At 40.5% G+C, this 10954-nt stretch overlaps 1 long non-coding RNA gene across 1 annotated transcript; it reads left to right on the plus strand.

Annotated features, from left to right (window-relative positions):
• Nucleotides 1–4725: 4725 nt before the first annotated feature.
• Nucleotides 4726–5461, plus strand: LOC119882386. The gene is made up of 2 exons (XR_005440501.1): nt 4726–4756; nt 5213–5461. It is a non-coding gene; the product is annotated as an uncharacterized LOC119882386 (long non-coding RNA).
• The last annotated feature ends 5493 nt before the right edge of the window (nt 5462–10954 follow it).

Here is a 10954-nt window from a genome sequence, read left to right on the forward strand (position 1 = left end):
AGTGTCGTAACCGACGCAGTGTCTCGTTCCCCTTCTCGGGGAACCAGGGTTACATACATAACCCGAGACGATTTCTTCTCTTCTGTCTCTTCAGGTCATAGTTATCCAACGAAGGTTAAAATCAAGGGCAGTTCAGAACTGAAGAAGTCCTTTGGATGAGGGACGAAACATCTTCCAGTATCTTCAACCAAGTCCAGTTGCCCTTGATTTTAACCTTCGTTGGATGAGTTGGGGGGGACACATTTTATGACTCCAAGCTCTCAGAAACTAGGGTAAAATATTTTTTTTCTCCTAAAATAAAAATTCATGCCATAGAGGGTTAAGTTTGACATTGTATATGCATCTACAACTCAGAGTGGCATAAGCTGGACATTTCTTCTAACCATAGTTTTACTATTTGATTATCCTTTACTTTTACCTAACTATTTCAAAGTTTAGCCATTACTTTAAGCTATTTCAAACATTTCTTAAGTACTTTAACTGTTTCATCGGTTTATCTATTCATCCAGCGGTATCAGGCTGGGGGTTTGGCTGTTCTCCGTTTTCCATTGCAGATATTACCCAGAGATAGTACCCCTCAATGTAGCTGGTCGTCATAGTGACGCCACACATAACTGCTGCAATGTTATGTTAAATGCGACACTCACACCAGCGACCCACAAACAGCTGTCTCTTGATTTAAGTTAAAACTTTCAACATTACTCAGAATGTAAAGACAGACGGAGGTGATACAAAAAAAAAAGGTAGAAGTACAACTTTTACACAATGGAAAACCAAAAAAAGGAGAGCAGATTCGAGGCGAGTCGAGCTGGTACTGTGCAGTGGAAAAGGTGCTTTCCCGTCTTTTTCTCCCTGTATATCCGGTGACTTTCTCCATCAGTAGTAGGCTAGGCTGTATAAAGACACTGAAAAGAAACAACAGTTTTCTGGACTTTTCCTCCGGTGATTCCGTTCACAGCAGCTGAGCTGTATGTTGAGGAGGTGTGTTGAGGACGTAGCCTATCAAAACAAAACCAACGTGGTAGCTAACGAATAACATCTGACTGGTGTGTTCACTGTCGCTTTACCTGGTCCACTCTTGTAAAATATCCACAGTGTCGCGACTTGTAACGTAATCACCGTGTTTCTCTGAAAAATGCTACAATGTGTTCCCTAACCTGGGCGGACTGCAGAAGTAAAGTGTATATGTGTGGGAAACACTAAATGGACTGTGTTTTTCTTTTTACAAGCCAGGTCTTTATCAATGTCAACCAGCACTGTGTCTCCTTCCATCTTGTTGAGAGTTTGTGAGTAGACGGCTGCGTGCAGACGCAGAGGGAGGGGGTGGCTGCGCGGTGAGAGAGAGAGAGAGAGAGAGAGAGAGAGAGAGACACACACACACACACAAACGCTGGCAGGACTTTACGGAAACGTTAATTAACTCAACATCTATATATATATATATCAACTATATTGGTATAAATGGTATTGTCTAATGTCATATCTCTTTTGAGATTACATCGGTATACCTCATTATACTGATATACTGCCCAGCCCTACATAGAAATATGGGACGTTCTTATAATTTATCACTATTGATGAACCACACAAAGAATATCATATTGTTTTTAATTAGTACTCAAATACAGACCCACGAAGAACCGCGATGTGCATGCAGCTGTCGGCAGCAAGGCATGCGCGCACAATTGCACAAGACTGGTGAATGGCAGCCGAGCAGAGCAGAGAGAAAATGGTTAACAATAAGCCTCAGTTTAACTGTAAATGTACAGTGTAAGTTACAATGACTAATGAAGAGAATGCAGCTCTGCAGCTTCTCAAGATTAAAAGGGAGCAATGTGTGTAACCCAACCCCCGCTCACAATTGCTGCACACAAACACACTGATTCGGCTATCAATTGACTATAAGCATTTCTTTTTAATCAGAAATTCATTTATTGCTGACCTGCTCTTCAGTCTTTCCATGTACCCAATTGCCACTGCATAGGTGGTCTGAGGTACCATTGGTTGGGAATAACTGTCCTCAACTCACTTTTAAAGTGAAGAAAATCAGTGTATCAATCAATAATCAATATAGAACAACCCTTGCAAGATGAGATATCGCACACCCCTAATAGCACAACGCCAATAGCTTACATATTGCACAAATGACACATTTCACATAACCTGTGCAATACATGATGACATATTGAACAATCCAACAGCCCATGTGTTGCACCACTAACATATTGCATAACCCAGATAGCCTACTTATTGCACAATGACATAGTGCGCAACCCAGCTTACATGTTAGCGTTGATAAGCTTAATGGACATAGGCACAAATGAGTGTTTATATCGGTTTAGCATGCTTTTAGGAACCCTAAATCTTCTACCAGAAGGTAAAAGCTGAAATTCTGGATGAAGTATGTGGGTTGGATCGGAGACTATATTTTTTTTTTACCTGTCTGATAACCGACTGCTCATAAATTGTCTGGAGGGCCGGATGGTTTTTGACCCCCATAATCTTCATGGCTGTCTGTACCAGACGGCGATCTGTGATTTGGACTGTAGTGTCAGGTTACCATATCAGGCTGTGAGACCGTATCTTAGAATATTCTCTAATGTTGCATGATAAAACAACAACATTAATTTCTGCTCGACTCCATACACTCTAAGTCTTCCTAAAAAATGCATGCTCTGTTGAAGTCTGGAGCAGAGAGTATTCATACCAGCTAAGTGCATTATCGATATGTACACCAAGGTACTTGTAAGAGTTAACCTGAGTAATGGCTGAGTTGTTGATCACTACAGACCTGGTGTCACTTATGGCCTTTGGGTTAAACACCATCTCCTCAGTCTTGATCACATTTAGCACAAGATAGCTGTCATCACACCACTGGACAAATTCCTCAATTTCTGTATGATACGCTGCTGGGCTTCTATCTTTGTGCATAAGGCCGAGGATTGCTGTATCGTCTTAGAATTTGATAATATAATTGTCAGCGTGGAGTCTAGTGCAGTCGTTAGTATACAGTGTAAAGAGCATTGGAGAGCTAACACAGCCCTGAGGAGCTGACACAGCCCTGAGGGGCACTAGTGCTGACTGGCCTGGACTTCACTCTGACCAGTTGAGTACGGTTTGTTAAAAAAGTAAAATACCAGTTGGGAATAAAAGAGTTGACATTCCTCAAGGTGTTTGCTGACCAGATGTGATATGCTATTAAGAGCGTCATCTGTGCCACGCCCCTGCCTATAAGCAAACTGAAAAGGGTCTAAAGACATTAGAATAAAGAATGTATCATAAAGTAATGTCGACCTGAGAAGAGCTTCTAATCTCTCAGTCTGTTTCAGTCCACACAACCACAATCATGGGGAAGACGTCTGACTTGACAGTTGTCCAAAAGACACTCATTGATACCCTTCACGAGGAGGGAAAGCCACAGAATGTCACTGCAGAACGGTCTGGCTGTTCGCAGAGTGCTGTATCAAAGCATATTCATGGAAAGTTGAATGGAAGGTTAAAGTGTGGTAGTAAAAGGTGCACAAGCAACAGGGATGACCGCAGCTTTGAGATGATTGTCAAGAAAAGTCTATTCACTTGGGGGAGATTCCAAAGGAGTTGACTGAGGCTGGAATTAGTGCATCAAGAGCCACCAGGCACAGACGTGTCTTGGAAATGAGCTACACGTGTCACATTCCTTGTATCAATCCACCTCTGAACCACAGACAATGTCAATTGTCTTACCAGGGCTAAGGAGAAAAATAACTGGACCGTTGCTCAGTGGTCCAAAGTGCTCTTTTCAGATAAAAGTAAATTTTGCGTTTCATTTGGAAATCAAGGTCCCATAGTCTGGAGGACGAGTAGAGAGTATACAAGTTGCTCGAAGTCCAGTGGGAAGTTTCCACAGTCAGTGATAATTTGGGGTGCCATGTCATCTGCTGGTGTTGGCCCACTGTTTTCTCAAGTCCAGAGTCATTGCAGCCGTCTGCCAGGAGATATTAGAGCACTTCATGCTTCCACCTGCTGACAAGCTTTATGGAGGTGCTGATTTTTTTTTCCAGCAGGACTTGACACCTGCCCACAGTGCCAAAATGACTAGTAACTGGTTTGCTGACCATAGTATTGCTCTGCTTGATTGGCCAGCCAACTCGCCTGACATGAACCCCATAGGCAATATATGGGGTATTGTCAAGAGGAAAATGAGAGACACCAGACCCAACAAAACAGACGAGCTGAAGGCCATTATGAAAGCAACCTGGGCTTCCATAACACCTCAGCAGGGGCATAGGCTGATTGCCTCCATGCCACGCCGTTTTGTTTCTTCTTAATCCATCAGAACACATGTCTGTAAGTATTGCTTATCTTTTATGTGTCACACTCTGCCGGACAGCCATTCTTTGTGTTGCACTTTTTAGTTAGTATCTTCCTTATAGTATGTTGGGTTTTGGGGGTCTGTCTTGTCTGTCGTCTAGTGTTTGGTAACCCTCTGCATGTCTGCCTCTGTTTTCCCCTGCTCTCTCTCCCTGCCTGTGCCTCATTAGCCTCATGTCTTTCACCTGTGTTGCTCCCGCCCTGCTCGTTAGTCCCTGTGTGTTTATATACCTGGTGTTTCAGTCTTGTCTTTGTCGGGTCATTGTATGTTGTCACCCTGTGTAGCAGTGTGTTTTGTGTCGTCAGCCTCGCTTGTCGTCTCTCCCTGTTTCCCTGCTGTTATTGGATTTTGTATTTCTGTTGGACAGCCCTTGTTTTTGGACTCAGTCTATCAGTCACTCTGTTGGTAAGTGTGCTCGCTTTTTGTTATATTAAAACCACTGAACCATACCTGCTCCGCTTTCTGTCCCGGGTTTGTGGTGAAGGCAGGGTGGAGCAGGTTGGAAGACCCAAACACAGGACACAGAGCGGAGCAGGTATGGTTCAGTGGGTTACCAAACACTAGACGACAGACAAGACAGACCCCCAAAACCCAACATACTATAAGGAAGATACTAACTAAAAAGTGCAACACAAAGAATGGCTGTCCGGCAGAGTGTGACATTATGAGACTCACTTGTAATGGTTATTTGAAACAGCATTTTATTTGTGTGGAAAACATTAAAAAACAATTGCGATGTTAATCGCGTTAGCTTGTTAATGGCATTTTCCATATTAAGTTAGCATCATGCTAATTGTAGTTAGTGTGACAGCAAGCTTCATATGCAAAATTGTGACCTTTATATTTTTTTCTGTATTTCAGTTTCACAGTGTTTCTAACAGTAAACATCCCAAACCTACCTGCTGTCTCCTGGAATTAAAGAACCTGTTAGCTATCTGCCAAGATAGCCACTATGTCCACATCATAGCAGAATAATTATAATTTCTTTATTCTAATATTCCAATATTTTGAGATTGACTTTCATGAGCTGTGAGCTGTAATCATCAAGATTAAAATAAAAAAAATTAATATAAGCCCTAAAATGATGGTCGAGGGCCTTGAAGCAGATAACGTCTGTTGTTTCGCCTGGTCTCACCTTTTTTTTTTTTTTTTTTTTTTTTTTTTTTTTTACACTTGTCTCATCCACTATTTTGTGACATTGTCCCAACTCACAATTCTCTGTACCTGCATCCTTTTTTTATCATTCACTTTCTCACAGCTCCTAAATCATTTTGATCATCCAGCGCTCCTGTGTTTTTTAAGCAACTGTCTGCTTGCATCTTAAGGTGCAAGATGGATGGACACAACAAATGCATCTATTCTTCCATTTCCTTCTCTTTCCTATCCAAATCCGTCTCTTCTTTCATCTCTCCATGGGGAATCTAAAGCTGTCTTCCACTTATTATTCATTTCCATCCCTTTGTCCAGCTGCTCTCTGCTGTCACACATGTGCACATGCAGACACACAAATATGAATACCTGGATTTGAGTCTGTCTCTTCCCATGTATTTTATTTTAGCAGCAAGGTAGTAGCAGCAGTAGAGTGAGTTGTATTCCTGTGAGCTCCACTGAGAATATAATTTACTGTATGAATACCCTTAAGATTAGCAAAATCAAGGCAAAAACAGTAACACAAAGGAAGGAATGGGACTAAAAGAAATGAGGAAATTGAAATAGACAGAAAGGGAGCAGTTACTGAGAAGGCCAGAGGAGAAGGGACAGATGGAGAGAACGACAGAGGGGAGCGAGAGTAAAGGCTTTGTTAAACTAAATGGGTGCCAACTGGAAAACTGACAGGACAATTTGAACCACCAAAGCAAGTCTGTTTGTTGGGCAAATCTGGAACTCTGAAAGTGAAAAGCTTTGAGTCTGAAGACATTGGCCCTTCACTTTGTCGAGTCAAAATCCAACCAGAGTTGACCGCATCAAACCCGGGCCTGAGTGTTGGAAGTCCCCATGACTGAAATCTGTTAAATCATCTTGACAAGTTTAGATTTTGTCACTTCTAAAAACAACTGAAAATGGTCCTTTTTCAAGTCTGCATGAGCTGTTGTGTTTTCACATTTTGAAAGTAGTAAGAAAACTGGTGGTTTAGTGGTGGAAGAATATAATTCATTTTTTATTGATTAAGAGAATAAAAGATGAATTGAACACAAACCTTTTTTGCATTATAATTTGTAACCTTTGTTCCATAAAAAGCAATAATCCACTTGAGGCTGTACCAAAGTAATTTTAGATTAACTGAGAGGGTTTCTCACTGCACAGCCTACAAACATCTCTGTAAAAAATATCCTCTTCTGACTTATTGCTTTAAAAAAAGAATTCTGCTATCAGTCTGAAATACAAACATTTCAATTTTGTGCCACTTTGATTCAGGGAATGCCAATTTGCAAATGCATGCACAATGTTTGTAGAAGTATTCCGTTGTCAAATTGTTATACTCACTGATTTAAGTAAATCTGTCGCTGCTCCATTTATTCTCACCATAACTGCTTCCGCTCAGAGGCAGCTGGTACAGTGACAAAAATCCAACTTTTTTTACTTATTTGAAACGTAGAAAGTGAAACCCAGGAGAGAAAGAGATACAAGCAAACGAAAGAGACAGAAGTAAGGATAGAGGCAACAAATATCAGCAGATGAAAAGAAGCATATAAAATGACACAAGCTGAATATCACTGTCACATTTTCACAAGTCCTGGAAATCACTTGCATTATAATAATTCTAGAAGTACTTAAGTGTGTGACAGCACTTCCTGCATCACAATTAACTCCTGCAGAATCTCATCAGTGTATTTTTGGCAAACACCAGCCTTTTACAGTATTAAACAATTGTTTACTTATATGCAGTGCAATGAAGTCTTTTTTTTTTTTTCTGATACAGTAAAAACAGTTGAAAAAAAAACGCGAGAGCAAGGAAAAGTAATTGAAGCTGTTTCCCAAAAATGTGAGTGCGTGCCGTTGTTTGACAGAGTGAGACAGATTCCTCAACATCTTTCAATTATCTGGAACTCAAACTGTTCTGATGCTGATAACACATTCTGCAGCCCACACGACTGCACGCGGGGAAGAGCACCATTTTGCTTTCAACTTCCTTGAGGTATGTGTTTACATCTGAGCCTGTGGGACTCCCTCAGACAAAGCATGGAAAAAGGCACCCCCTCACCTCCCCTTAGTTGGTTAGTTTTGCTCAAGTCTTGGATGCCTATGGGATCATGATTGTGTTATTTGATCCCATAGACTCTCAACAATTGAGACAAGATAGCCTAATCTTGCTGTGTGACATTACTTCAGACAACACCAAATAACTAAAAAAGGTCTGTCCTCAAGGTAAGTGTGGAAAAACGGTAAAATTCTCTGAACACACTCTTTATTTTTTTGTACCAAATTACACACATTTAGGCTATTCTATGTGATCTCCTTTTAAAAACTAATGTAATAAGTTTTCACTGACCCTCTCCTGAAACAGTTTGAATGCTCCCTGGGGATGTCCACCTCCCACTTTGAAAACTTCTGGTCTACATGTTTGATGTGTGTTATAATAGGGCTGCTGGTGTTTATGTGTTGGAACCATGTTTGTTCATGAGGGTGTATGTTCCTTTATTTACATGTGTCTTGCATTGTAATTATACCTTGATTGGAAATCTAAACTCATTTATGGTTGTGAGCCTGAATTACTCATGTTGTGGGGACATCTGTTCACACAGTCACACTGTGGGGTATCGCCTTCCTTTTGTGGACAAAAGTCCCTATAACGTAAATCAGTACATTTTAGGTTGAAGACTTGGTTTAAGAGCAGGGTAATATTAGGTTTAAGTTAATGCTAGGGTAAGGGTTAAGGTTAGGCAAGTAGTGATTAGGGTTAAGGAAATCAATGTAAGTCAATGTAATGTCCTGGTGGGTGGGTGTGTTGAGGAATTTGGGCTACACATGTTTTCAAGTACAGTTTGTGCTCTGTTTCCTGTGAAATACAAATATAGAAATAATTGATTTATACCTGAAGGAAAGATAGGAGCAAACTTAAAACCTGCATGCGACAACCCAACAAAGAGAAGCCCACATAGCAAGGCTTACAAAGTACACTGATTGATCACAGATATATAAGCATCTGCATGATGTAATGCTGCAGTACAGTACGCCTGCAGTGAATACTACCTTAAAATGTTCATCTTAGACTATTGCTTCTTCAGTGTGTGTTCTTAAAAAAAATAACACTTATGATGTTAAGAGTATGGTCTAGACCTGCTTTATGAAAAGTGCAATGAGACAATTTCTGTTATGAATTGGTGCTATAGAAATAAAAATTTATTAAATCTGTTATCAACTATTAAATTAATTGCCAAACTATTTTGATAATCGATTAATCTGAAAAAAGCAGAAAAGGAACGTCCTTTTGTGCTTTGAGAAACACTGATCACACTTTCCACTATTTTCTGACATTTTATGGACCAAAAAGCTAATCAATTAATCAAGAAAATTATGGACAGACTATTAAAATAATAGTTAATTGCAGTCCTGGTCCAGTGGCTGTGCTACATGATGAAAGGACTAAAAGGAGCCTGTGTCCTGATGTGAGGGATCTATGATCCATGCTCCCTGTTCTTGTCTTCCTGTGAATTAGAGATGAAAGTGAGTTTGAGTGTTGGTTGTGTCTGCGTGTATATGTGCTTAGCTGGGGCAAGTCAGAGACTCGGTGTACCATATGAATCAACCTGGTGTGCAGCAACTACCTGCTTGCCTTTGTTGTTAACCGCACGACTGGTCAGACAGATGCAGAGGAAAGTAAATGATGAGAAGGAGTGACAGACGGGGAAAGAGAAGGAGATGGGATTGATGGAAAGTAAAGAGGGAGAGTGAAAGAGACAGAGGAAGAAAGGACCAGAGACCGGAACAGGTTTGATGTTTGTTGCTGCATGAGTAGACAAAGATACAAGATAGAAAGAGGAAAAGAGGAAGCGCACACCAAATGGAACGTACACAGGTGGAACAAAAGAGTGTGAAGGAAGGTAGCACTTTGGTTAACTTCATTACTAGACACTGAGAGAGGACAGGATGAAAGATGAAAGAGAGTAAAGAAAAATAGAGCAGACAAAGGTGTGCTTCAATCCCTCAACCCATTTTCACCAACTGACTGGTGAAGGTACAGTCATGCATGATTTAAGAAGAGATGTTTTTAGAAAAAGGTTAGAAGTTTGAAAGGGACAGGACACTGTGCACAGGGGCTGGAAATTGTGCGTTTATGTTCCTTGCACCTCATAAAATGGATTGTACACATTTGTTGCAGTGAGATTTGAATGTAGGAAAAGAGAATAGGTCTGAGAAAAAGAGGTCAGACCGATACGGATAAAGGGCTGGGATATTTAGAGTTGGAGACTAAAGTCGACTGCCCAACTTTAAAAGGGAAGTCAAAAGGCGTGCACAAAGTTATCTGTAGTTTGACTTGGGCTGTGCGGAGGCTTGAAGATACCTCGTGTTAAAGTGTTTCATGTTTCTGCTCTGGTGTTTTCTTACCATGCCCAGGCCTTCCAAGAAACATTACAGTAACATACAGTAAAATATTACATTATTGGCACTAAATTACTTGTGTGTTCTATAGTTAGTATAGTGTGTGTGTGTGTGTGTGTGTGTATATATATATATTAAAATTTCATTACATAGGCTAACTGTCTGTTGTGTACCACCAAAGGGATTTAGCTAGCTGTATGAGTTGAACTGGAGTTAGCTGGATTAGAAAGTATATGACAATGTTTTACTTTCTTGTTTGAATTCTGCTGTGGTTATTGTGAATTTACCATTAAATTTGGGCTATATAGATTGCTGCATTTATTAAAAATAAAACGGCAAGAATTACTCTACTGGGTTACATAAAGTCAGCGTTGGGTTTATTGCATTTTATAGTGCATGGCACGCCCACAGGGGTTAAACTGGTATTTGCAAGAAAGGGATAGGGAGAAAGGGAGTTTAATCAATTTGAGTGAAGGTGAAATGTGAAAAATCAATATATATTTTAGACAAATGAAAAGCTCTACTGAAAACGATAGATTTCAGAGTTAACACTTACTGTAGGGGCTCTCTTATGTGTAGCATAATGAAATATTGCTCATCCTAACAGCTCTCAAATATTTCTACATATATTAAAAGCTAATTGTGAATTAACTGTGTCCAGAGGCTTACTGTGTGAAAAAAATATACGTCCATCTATATGTTATTTGGCTTCCCTTATTGTGTTATATCTTTTTTTGTGCATGTAAAAGGTTTGCAGTGAAAAAGCCCAAAGTCCAGCCCAAAGAGAGTTCCCACTCCCACAGAAAAAAACTGCTCCTGACCTTCCTGAAAACAGCTCGATTGTAGTCCAGCCTTTACTTCCATAACCTATCTGGGTCAGCCTAGTGGCTACTCAGGCACGGCCACAAAAACACCGGTGGAAAACACACTGAGCCAGTGGCGTAAGGTAGTAACAACGTACCCCAATGTAGCCTGTTATGATGGGCCCTTGGGCTAAACCGTTATAAAGCACACGCGCACACACGCGCACTGCTGTCTAGATGAGAACCCTATATTCAGGGG

The sequence above is a fragment of the Micropterus salmoides genome, unplaced genomic scaffold, assembly GCF_014851395.1.
Source record: "Micropterus salmoides isolate LMB-PRFRI ecotype aquatic unplaced genomic scaffold, ASM1485139v1 Ms_hic_scaffold_3, whole genome shotgun sequence".
NCBI classification, from domain to species: domain Eukaryota; kingdom Metazoa; phylum Chordata; class Actinopteri; order Centrarchiformes; family Centrarchidae; genus Micropterus; species Micropterus salmoides.